Below are 12,500 nucleotides of genomic sequence, written 5' to 3'. Positions count from 1 at the left end.
TCTCACCCCAATTTGCTGAGCTTCCCTTTCTGCATAGCCTAGGTCTCTCTCTCTCTCTCTCTCTCTCTCTCTCTCTCTCTCTCTCTCTCTCTCCCCCCCCCCCCCCCCCCCCAGTGGTGGAAAGTAAATAAGTACATGTACTCAAGTACTGTACTTAAAGGGATACTTCACTTTAGGGCCGGGGAAACATTTAAAAAATATATTAAAAATAAATGAAAAAAGTTATGGAAAATTCATGGCCCCCTCACGCATTAGTAGGACACTCTAATGCGTGAGGGGGCCATGAATTTTCCATAACTTTTTTCATTTATTTTTAATATATTTTTTAAATGTTTCCCCGGCCCGAAAGTGAAGTATCCCTTTAAGTACAATTTTGAGGTATTTGTACTTTACTTGATTAAATCCAATTTCCCATACTTTTACTCCACTACAATTATTTGAATACTTTAGTTACTAGTTACTTTTCAGATATAAAGTATGATATTATAAAACATTCAGTGTCCACTTTAGCCCTAATATATACATATGCTATTTGAAAATAGCTGCGACGCGTTGTGAGCTTGTAGATCTGCTATTTTAAGTTTTAAGTACATTTTTATACCAATACTTTTGTACTTTTACTCAAGTACATTTTTAATTCCGGACTTTTACTTGTAACAGAGTATTTCTATATTGCAGTATTGGTACTTTTACTTAAGTAAAGAATTTGAGTACTTTTTTCACCACTGCTCTCTCTCTCTCTCTCTCTGTGTACAGCAAGCTTTGTTCCATTATGTTTTTCGTAGTTTTTGTGCCAGCTCGGCGGGAGACAGTGGAAGGGAAGGACGGAGAAGATGAGAGTGGAGAAGAGACCCCCCCCCCCCCCCCATTATGTTTGGATTAATCGTTTCAAGCCCTTTTCAGCTGATGCTGTTACCCGGGAGCGACTTACAAAGCAAAGTGTATAGCCTCGGAAATGAGCTGCATCGTTTTTGTAAGTAAACGACATCTATATATATATATCGTTGTGGTTCTAGGATTCAAAAACATCCGGCAGGCTTTTTTTTCTTCTTGGGGGGGGGGGGGGGGGGCGGGGGGGGGGGGTCGGTGGGACTCTCCTCACGAGTGATGTTGTCAAGCTGTGCGATTCAGAGATATCAGGGGCTTTGCAGGGGGAGGTTCAGTTTGGCGCGCGACAAAATGTCTTGGGGTCCCATTTGGGATTGCCACCACGCACTGAAGACACACATACACAACACACACGCTCATATGAAATGCTTAGTAATTTCTTCTATTTTGTTTTTGCACCAAATGAATCCTAGAGTGAATATTCAACGAAAATAGCATGTGTACATGCACGTTGCACAAGTGAGCTTGTAGATCAGCTTAGATTTGGTGTGGAGAGAAAAAAGGAAGGGACCAAGTGCAGACCCTTGGGTGACTCTGGGTCAAGTACAGGGTGTTAACTCTTTAGGGAACTTTCCTCTTCTACCTCGGATTTGGACCCGGGTCGCAAGTGCTGATTTTTTTTTTAACCATTGAGCTAATAGAGCCTGCCTGCTTGCTCAGGGGATAAATTGAATCTTGACCTTCAGTTCAAAATCTGTGTCAAGCCAGAAACAGCATCGTGTCAAAGGTCATCTAAATGTCTCAATAGAAGAGCAGGGAGACTAAATACAACCACCCCAATTGTATACCGTAAGTTGTATTAACATACTCTACCATACAGATTGGACAAATTACATTTTACTCATAAAAAAAAAGTCAAATAGTGCCGCTTTAAATGGTTAAAGTAAAGAAAAATACTTTTTCATCCCTACCCCAACCACACAACATAGAAATAAAGTAGACTATCAGGGCTGGGGATCTCATTTGGTTCTGAGTCATCGTCCCCACTTCTCGTTACAACTCTACTCTTTTAGTTTGTCACTGTGTCTCATCTCTCTCTTCTCTCCTATCGCTATCTGTCTCTATGTCTCTCTCCTCCCTCTGTTTTGCTCCTCCTCTCTTGATGCTCTCTTTTGTCGGTTTCTGTCCTTTCTATTTGCTTTTTGTTGCTGTCTCTCTCGTCTCCTCTCGCTGCCATCGTGTTCCCTTTGTGCTGTCTGTCAGTGTCTTTTCTCTTCCTCTATTGCTGCTGTTTGTGTCTCGTCTGTCTCAAGTCTCTCTCATTCCTTTTGTCATTGCTGCTTTCCTCTTGTCTGTCTTCTAATTGTTGTCTCTGTGACTTGTCTGTTTGTCTGATTTGTTTTAAAACAAGGCTTACAGTATGTGGTTGAATTAAATGAAGTTAATTTTACGTGCATCCTACATTTACTTGTTCATTTCAATTTCAAAGTTAAATGTTCTTTTCATAAAAAAATAGATTCTGTAATTAATCAAAACTTTTTGCACTTAGTTATATCCATTAAAACATGGGTAATTGGTGGGACGGACGTCTAGGTCTCTCTACAATCTGCATCTGGCCCGTCACGGCGCGGTTCAGGTGAGGACCCAGAAGCAGAACAAGGCAAGCAGGCGGATCAAGGTCAGTATTTATAAACACCAAACAGGCTCACAGCAGGACAAACACAGGCAGGGACACACTGTAACAATGATTATCAATTGACCACAGGGAGGTTTAAACAGACCCATAGAGAGAGAGAGTTAGCACGCTTTGATCTCACCGCAGCGGTCTGAAAAGGAACTAGTAACTTAAGTTTTCAAATAGTTTATAGTGGAGTAAAAGTACAATATTTGCCTCTGAGATGTAGTGGAGTAGAAGTAACAATCTCATTGACATAGAACAAGCATATCCGCATTCCATTCTTACAATGGGAGTCAACGCTAGTTTTGTCTCTCTCATGTTAGCTCACGCTGGGTTTAAAAAGACACAGACTAACAGGACACAGGTGAAACATAATTACAATCAACACATGATTGGCTGAAACTGAACAGGACACAGGTGAACTACGTTTGCAATACAGACTGGTGAGACAAGACAGGTAGCAACAACTAGGGCAGACAGGAAACACTAGGAACAACACTACATAATAAAAGGTACCCAACAGACAGTTCGTGACAAAATCTGTCATCAGTCGGGCTCTAGACAGCAGTGCCATGTGATTGAGCCTGTCCTGGCCCATAGTGCTCCTTAACCATGTGTACCGCCGGCACAGAGAAGCACTGAAAGATGGTTCACAGCTTTCAGCTGCTTACAGGGGGATGCTGCTCAGTGCCACTTGGAGGACTGATTTCAGGGTCGGAAACAACAACATATAAACGTCAAGCAGCTTGAAGACACTGAGAGTATATATGTCAGGAATGGATGCTGCTGGGGTTTGGGTATTTTTTTTCACCAAGAAATGTTTTGCTAGCAGTGCCTCTTGTGACAGTAGCTGGATTCCTTAGTGTGTTGCAAGGTGGTGTTTGAGACTGGGTGGCACGCCTGGATGCCCGTCACGGGGCTCTGCTCCCACGCCTTTGAGAACTGATTCTCAAGTTCTTCAGTCATTCGGTCCAGACAGGGAAAGAACAGACTTCGTCGTTGTTTGGGTGGAAACCTTGTATCTTAAAAAAACAACATTGTTTTTCAGGAAATGGAAAGACATTTTTCAGAAATATTGAAAAAAACTATCTATTTTCACTACTTTTGCACGAAAGTGACGAAAACAAACGAAAAAAAAATGAAATATGGCGATACAAGGTTTCTGCCCGACAGCGGCGAGATGCAGTTGGAAACGCTCTGTCGTGCTGGAGTCTGAGCTCTTTAGTACTGCATGATGACAGATACAATTTTGGCATTTAGCAGGCGCTCTTATCCAGAGAGATTATGCGTGCAAGATCGGAGTAAATCTCATGAACCCTAGTCAATAAACGACAAGGAAAATGATCTCATAAGTAGAGCGCAAAGAAAACAATTATGTGCTACAAAGTAACTAGATTTAGTGAAGTTTTCAGATTGCGGAGAAAAAAATGGGGAGTGAGTTTGTAGTCCTGACTGGGGGCGGGGGTCATTCCACAGTTTGGGAGCCAAGGGGGAGAAAGATTCCACCACATCCTCTTCTGTTTGCTTTCTCAGACCAACAGAGAGGGCTCCTCTCGGATGTTTTGCAAACAAACTTTTGCGGTCGTCTACTGTAAACCCTCCTCTGCCATCTGAGACGTGCGCTGCCCTTTCAGAGTGTCACAGACAGCTGTGTGGTACTGCAGCGCTTTGGGGCGAGGTCCCACACTTTTCCCTCTGCAGGTACTCGTGCAGTCCCTCTGTGATCGTGATTCGTGAGCAGGTTTTTAAACCTAGTGTGAAGCACCACAGCACCACAGGACGTGAATTTGCATCAGCCTGGACAGGAGTCCTACAGCTGTTGGTGTGTGAATGCTTTCTAAACACTGTGTAACAGCAGGGAAGCTGTTAACCTGGCATGATCACTGGCAGATGGATGAGCGAGGCTTTTTTTTTATGTTGCCGTTTCCGAACAGCAGCACACTTGGTTGACAAGCTACACATTGAAAAATTAATAGAAATTGACTTCCTCCAATAGGTCAAATAAGTAGATGGCTGGTGGCAGTGGTTCTCAAACAGTGGTCCGGGGACCACCAGTGGTCCTTGAGGGGGTTCCAGGTGGTCCCCAGCTAAATGATGGAGAGCTGGTAACCAAATGGACCCTTATAGATCTTTAACTCTTGAGGGTGTAAAATGAAACCAAATGGACCCTTACCATTGGTTTAATTTTACAATCTCAAGAGTTAAATTATTGTTAAACATCTGCATTTTTTTTTATTTATTTTTTTACAAGAATTGTTATTTTGATCAACGTTTGGCTGTTATCTCTCCTTTGGTACCAACATCAATACAGCATGGAATTGTGGATAAAATCGTATCCACGATAACAAAATATTCTGAAGTCTTGGGTCTGAGAGTATAAATCTCATCAAATGGTGATGAATCCATGGCTCAAATGTCAAATAAATAATGGACCTTGATATGAAAAGGGTTGAAAAGCACTGGCTGCTGGGATGGCCTTGCAGGTGTTGCGTAGCACAAGGTTAAACTCATGTGCATAGCCAACCCGTGGGCCATGAGGACATTGCAAGAAGGCACCCAAATAATTTCCCTCACCCATCTGACTACACAGCAGACAAATGGCTGCCGTGTTAAGTGGTCAGCAGGGTGGGCCATGAACACTTTTTTTCAAAATGGACCCTGATACCGAAAAGGTTGGGAATCACTGACATAGACACGGCAGCTTCTGGGTTTGTTTTCACATAAAGGTGCTAGCACAGCCACCGACTCATCACCGATGCACGTACCCGATGCTTTCAAATCTATGCCAGTGGAAAGCAGCAACTGCTACATGGTGTCAGTAATTGACTGCACATCAAACCCAGCTCAGCTTATTTAAAGCTAGGAAACGTTCTTTAAACAATGCCCTCTGGAACTATATGTACCACACACACACTATCCGCCAACTGTTCAGTGTGCACCTTGCCTCATCCGCCATCACAGAATGTATCTTAGCTGCCTACATCTCTGGGAGGATGTTCTCCGCAATGACTTTAGGGCAGCATGTGATTCCTTCACCTTGGAAGATGGGGATAAGAAAGGTGACATGTGATGGTGCAAGTATAGCTTTGATGAAAAGGGCTAAAATTTGATCCCTAGTGTCCCTATTCTTGGCAGGTCATAGGCAAATATTTCACGAAAAATTGAAATCTGCAAGTGTGCTGTGATCTACAAGCGTGTTGCGACAAGTTGTAAGCTATTTTCGGAAAAGAGATTTGGTGTAAAGGGAAAAAAGGAGGGGGAAAGTACAGACCGCTGGGGGATGCCTGGTCGATTTAAGCATAATAGGATTTAAGGTTAAGGAGTTTCATATATTGAGTGCATTGATTTGAGGCATTCCTCCGTTTTGTTGTTCCCTCACAATGGTACTCCCTGCTTCCCCATTAACGCGGTAGCTGGCACAATGCAGCGCAGGTGTTCCCTTCTCTCTGTGATCTCTCGTACGCTTGCAGCTTACAGTTGCTCGACAACATAGTACGACTGGTTTTGAAGCTCTCCCTTGCACGGTGCACACACACACACACACACACACACACACACACACACACACACACACACCAAAGTGGCCTTGTGCAAAGGAGTCTTTTCATCATCTCTGAATGTGTCCAGAGCAGACTTCTTTTCAATTTGAAAGAGCCTGCCGCTTATTAGAGAATCCATGTTTTTGTCTCGTCTAGCTGCTGCTTACAATGCAGTCTGCAGGTTAAGCCGACTGCCTACATTTTAATTGAGTGAATACTCCCGACTATTCAAAATGCGAATACCGGTGGCCATACAGTATGTGTGAAAGTTTGCACAGTAGCAGCAGCAACACTAAACGGATGCTATGCATGGTTCTGCGTTTCTCCGTACGGAAGTTTTTTTCTTTTATGTTAGATGTATTAATCACATGAACCCTAGTGTCCTTATTCTGGGCATGACATAATGGGAGAACGTTCGGTTCAGATCTACTAGGGCACAAGCTTTTAGATCGCCTATTTTCAGCTGAGCAATTTGCTGTATGAAGGGAAAAAAGAAGGGGACTACTGGGGACCCAGGTCAACTAAGTACATGGGGTTTAGGTGGTTACAAAAACACCCGGACCACGATAAAACAAGCCCCTGGGGCTTCTCTGTGTTATCCTTTTAAGCATAACTTTGGACTGTACTACCCGTACTGTTAATAATCTTGTTAACCCATTAAAACCGGGAAAGCATCTGTGCCATTCAGTGTTAGCCATTCCAAAAAAATAGCAGATATACTATTATCTGCGCTCACAGCACGTCACTTCGTGCCACGCTGCAAGCTTGTAGATTTGCTATTTTTGAAAAATCTTGAAAATGTGTGCAAATCTTTGAATATATACATTTTTTAAAGCGACATTCTTTTACTCAAATCTTTGCTTCTGGGGGTCCCTGGAACAAAATATTTTTAGATGAGGGTCGGCGACCAAATACATATACATTTTGGGGGTCCTTGACATGAAAAAAGTTTGAGAACCTCAACCACTGATATAGCAACATCAGTTTTCAGAAAACGGTTTTAGATTTAGAAGACATTTCTAGAATCGGCCTCAGGTATTAATGGGTTGAATAAAGCATTCAATCAATCAAGGAAAGCAGTTTCTTATCATAACATGGCTCGTGCTATAGAGCGTCGGTCCAGTGCAACGTGCCTGTGGAAGAAATAAAAAACGTGTTATGACTTCTAAAGGGAGGCCAAAAAAAAAAGCGGATCGATGCCCACGAGGCAAGTGTCATGCAGCCACCGAAGGAGGAGGAGAGCAGGCTGCAGTGCTCTCTCTCCACTGGACCAGCGCATTGGGGCTGCTATCCTGCGCCAAACAGCTGCCACCAACATCCATGGAGACAGCCATGCCCAGAAGTTATTTTGAGAAATGTAACGGCTCATTCATAATGATTTGCACAAGCAAGCGGGGGAAAGGTTGCGTTGAACCGAAGAGACATTTCGATTTCATGCAAATATATCATGGAAAAAACAAACTAGGGAATTCTAATCTTGATCTTGAGCAGAATACATCAGTTAACGTGTTAAGACCGGGAACGCATCAGTCATTTCAGATTTCTTTGGCTATTCAAAAATAGCAGATCTACAAGCTCATAGCGCGGCACCGAGTGCCGCGCTATGAGCTTGTAGGTCTGCTATTTTTTTTTTTATCGTGAAAATGTGTGCAAATCTTTGGATATATTTTAAAACTCAAACTCAAATCTTTGCTTCTGGGGGTTCCTGGAACTAAATATTTTGAGATGGAGGTCCACGGCCAAATACATATCATTTTGACATGAAAGAGTTTGAGAACCACTGATATAGGATTTAGAAAACATTTTGTAGAATCGACCTCAGGTCTTAATGGGTTAAACCTAGCGTCCGTATTCTGGGGTGAACGTTCGGCCAAAACGTGTCGGAGTGAGCTTGTACATGGGGCTGTTTTTGATCAATAGATTTGTGTGAACAGATGAGAGGAGTGGACCAAGACTATTCCAGTGTAAGAATAGCAAAAAAATCATCCCATTTTATCATTGTTCCTGCATGATCTCCGATTGTGACTCTTTCTCAGCAGAATACATTGTCCCGGAAAATCTGCATGCACCACCAGCAGTAGTACTGTATGCAGAGAGGTACAGTATGCACCTGTCATGTCAAGTTTCCTTTATACTGATCTCAAGAGCTTTGCTCAGCATAATCTTTATACATTGATACATACACTACTGTACAGTATGGCCCCCAGGTGTGTTGAAAGGCTCTCTTCCGGAGTGCAAATCAAACTGAAATGAATGTTAATGAGTGTGTGACCCCTATTTCCATATTTGGGAATGAGTGAATGTGAGTGATTTACGATGTCCAATGTAATTTACTAATTATGGGTTTATTGTTTTTGGCATGGCTCTTTGCAAGAGGCTGGCCATCAAAGGTCTGTGTGTGTGTGTGTGTGTGTGTGTGTGTGTGTGTGTGTGTGTGTGTGTGTGTGTGTGTGTGTGTGTGTGTGTGTGTGTGTGTGTGTGTGTGTGTGTGTGTGTGTGTGTGTGTGTGTGTGTGTGTGTGTGTGTGTGTGTGCGCGCGTGCGTGCGTGTGTGTGTGTGTGTGTGTGTGTCTGGAGTAATCTCACAAACCGGTAATATTGCAAACCTCCACTAATATTCTTCACACGTCTTACACATATGGAAATATTTAACTTAAATGGCGTAACAGAAGTCAATGGGGCTGCGATCACGCTGAAGCCATGCACACATTTGGAGTCATACGTCATAGATAAGTCATAGACAACTAACAACATAGATGACCGTCCGATGTCACAGACCGGCCACATGGAAGTCCGAGATCCACATCGGAGCCATGCAGTTTCTATGTGTACAAACATTACATAAGATCACACAGAGCTGCAGTATCAGCTGCCGTTCACCTCAGAGATCACAGCAGTGATGAGGATGTCGGAGAGACAACCTTGCTGTCTGTTTGCCTGACTGACTGTGTGACTGGTTGATGTAATGGCTGACTGGCTGACTGCCTGTTGATTGACTGATTGATTTAATGCACTGGTTCACAACAAACCACACTTACAGGTCTGTAACTCAGAGAACCACAGTCTGATATAAATTAGGCCATGGACCCCCATTTGATATTGATTGATTGATTGATTGATTGATTGATTGATTGATTGATTAAATACTTTATTAGCAGTTTGCAAAAAAAGCACAGGAAAGTACAGTTCAAAAAAAGGTCTGTTAAGAGGATTTTAAACCCAAGAAAGCCTATGGCTTGTTTCCATTGGGGTCCTTAGTACTCAATTCATCAAAACCTTTAATGACAGACAAATAAACAATACTATGCAAAACATCATATAAACAGTTAGAAATCAAAAAGAAAAATATGTACAGACATGACATGATTTTCTTTTTTTCCCCTGAGACCTCAATCTGCACTATAAAATCTCTATGAACGTGTGCTCAGTAAAGCCCTCTGTACTGTGTTCATTTGGTTCCATTTGTACGCTCTCAGAGTTACAGGCATGTAAGGGGTCCGTTTGGATCCCTGGTGGTCCCCACACCAGACGTTGAGAAACAGTGATTTAATGGCTGGCTGTCTGTCTCAATGACTGACTGAATGATGACTGATTGAAACTGACTGACTGACAGGCCATTCCCCTTTACAAGTGTCAGATTGTCAATATTCCTTTTAGGATAACCGTCTGCTTGTCTGTCTGTCATTTGTCTCTAGCGGTGTCAGTGTCATTGCACTGCTTTGTGCATCACACGCATGCACATGATTCTATTACTATACTTTATACCAGTGGTTTTAATAAAAATCTTAACTTCCTGTTGATTTTACTATTTGAAGATCCGGATCCGGATACACGGATCCAGTCCGAGTTTTCTTCCTAATAAAATGGCAACATCAACAGGTTGTTGCTATATCAGTGGTGCTCCAACCTTTTTATGTCAAGGACCCCCAAAATGATATGTATTTGGCCGCGGACCCCCATCTCAAAATATCTTGTTCCAGGGACCCCTAGAAGCACAGATCGGAGTTAAAAAAAATCGCTTCAAAACATATATATAATATTCAAAGATTTGCACAAATTTTCCACGATTTTTCAAAAAATAGCAGATCTACAAGCTCATGTGCCGTGCTATGAGCTTGTATATCTGCTATTTTTTGAATAGCCAAATCAATCTTAAAATGACACAGATGCGTTCAAGGTCTTAATGGATTAATGCACATGCACGCACGCACGCATGCACCCAGCGGTACAACACACACACACACACACACACACACACACACACACACACACACACACACACACACACACACACACACACACACACACACACACACACACACACACACACACACACACACACACACACACACACACACACACACACACACACAGCCTCTCCCCAATCAGTGCTGTAAACTACACAGGCGTACAGACACAGAGGTCAGAGTGTCAGCGAGCGTTGCAAGGCCCTTGGTGGAATGAAACACACACACAAACATGTGATTCTGTCCCTGGAAAGCTCAAGCTGGACCAGTTCCTCCACTCCATTAACAAAGCAATCATCCCTGTTTAGCATAACCTCTACCGTGTACTGCTAGAGAGACACAGTCCCTGGACACAGGAAGACCAGGACCGTGCATGGTTGTGTGCTGGGCCACTGTGTGTGCGTGTGTGTGTGTGTGTGTGTGTGTGTGTGTGTGTGTGTGTGTGTGTGTGTGTGTGTGTGTGTGTGTGTGTGTGTGTGTGTGTGTGTGTGTGTGTGTGTGTGTGTGTGTGTGTGTGTGTGTGTGTGTTTGACTTGAATTGTGTGATTAACTGTGTGTGAAGTTGAACTTTTCATTCAACCTTTCCTGTGTGTGTGTGCATGTGCATGTGCGTGTGTGCGTGTGTGTGCATGCTTGTATTTCTATACTTGTGAGGGCCAAACGTATCCACTATAGTAGATGCCATCCTAAAAGTTTGATGTTCTCACAAGTACAGTACAAACTTGTGTGTGTGTGTGTGTGTGTGTGTGTGTGTGTGTGTGTGTGTGTGTGTGTGTGTGTGTGTGTGTGTGTGTGTGTGTGTGTGTGTGTGTGTGTGTGTGTGTGTGTGTGTGTGTGCGTGCGTGCATGTGTGTGTGTGTGTGTGTGTACAAGACAGAGCTAGCTGCGCTCAGTGTTTGAGATGTCACATTTCCATATTAATGGTTATGCTAATCAAAGCCAAATCATATGCTAATGAGCATGATAGATTGATGCCGTGCAGATAACTCCGCTCTCACTCTCTCAGGGGAGAGCCACACACACACACACACACACACACACACATGCTGCAGCAGAGTAAGTAAGTTTGCGAGTATTCTGCATGCGTGCGTGCGCGCGTGTGTGTGTGTTACTAGATCGAGAGAATTTGTCACTCTATGCGTTTGGCTGAATTAGATTTCTAAGGTCATCTTTCATGTGTCGAGAGCTGTGCTTAAATGAGCGTCATTTTAAGTGTATGTGTGTGTGTGTGCATGTGCATGTGCGTGCAGGCGTGCATGTGGATTCCCTCTGTCTCACCAGGTGACACAGGAGCTCCAGCAGATAAGCTGATATCTGCACTGCGAAAAGGGCAAAGCAGTAAGATCCATGCATGCATGTATGCTGCAGACACACACACACACAAAAAGGCACATGCACGTCCGCACGAACACACACACACACACACACACACACACACACACACACACACACACACACACACACACACACACACACACACACAGAGGCAGGTGTGTGCCCAACTCCCTCCTACTGCAGAGACTGGTACAGAAATAGTGAGATAGAAAGGGAGCTAGAGATAGATACTGTTTATAGATACTGTAGATCATGTAATGTAGACATACTACAGATTTGACTGTGCAACTACACATTTTATTGTATTAAAAGCTGAACGATGTTGTGTGTGTTGTGTGTGTTGTGTGCCATGCCATTGTGTGGCTTCTGGCTCCAGAGCCACAGACAGACAGGAACCCAACCTGGTTCTACATGCCAATTAATCCCTTGAACCCCAGTATCCATATTCTGGGGGGAACATTAGCCAATCTACAAGCTTGTGTAGATCGGCTTATTTTTGCCGAAGAGAGTTGGTGTTGACGGGGAAAAAACGGTCCAAGTACAAAGGCAACTCAGGTCCAGTTGACTAAGTCTAGAGAGGGTTTAACGTGGTTAATTCTCACCTTCTCACCCACCTCCATTGCCCACCACACCCACTCCAGACACACAGACACACAGTGAGTAGCACACTACGCTGTCCAACTCCAGCTGAGGCCCTGCTCATTAGGTCTCCCAGTCCCTACCAAATGCGTGCGCGCACACACACACACACACACACACACACACACACACAGACACACACACACACACACACACACACACACACACACACACACACACACACACACACACACACACACACACACACACACACACACACACACACACACACACA

At 43.5% G+C, this 12,500-nt stretch overlaps 1 protein-coding gene across 2 annotated transcripts in view; it reads right to left on the bottom strand.

The window, feature by feature from the left end:
- The window catches only part of LOC308105641 (E3 ubiquitin-protein ligase SH3RF3-like), a 153,077-nt gene that overhangs the window by 28,790 nt on the left and 111,787 nt on the right, over positions 1 to 12,500 (bottom strand). The gene's annotated exons all lie outside the window — the stretch shown is intronic.

Source organism: Gymnoscopelus braueri (assembly GCF_963280865.1).
Source record: "Gymnoscopelus braueri genome assembly, chromosome: 18".
Lineage (NCBI taxonomy): Eukaryota > Metazoa > Chordata > Actinopteri > Myctophiformes > Myctophidae > Gymnoscopelus > Gymnoscopelus braueri.
This window is presented reverse-complemented; position numbering and strand designations above follow the sequence as displayed.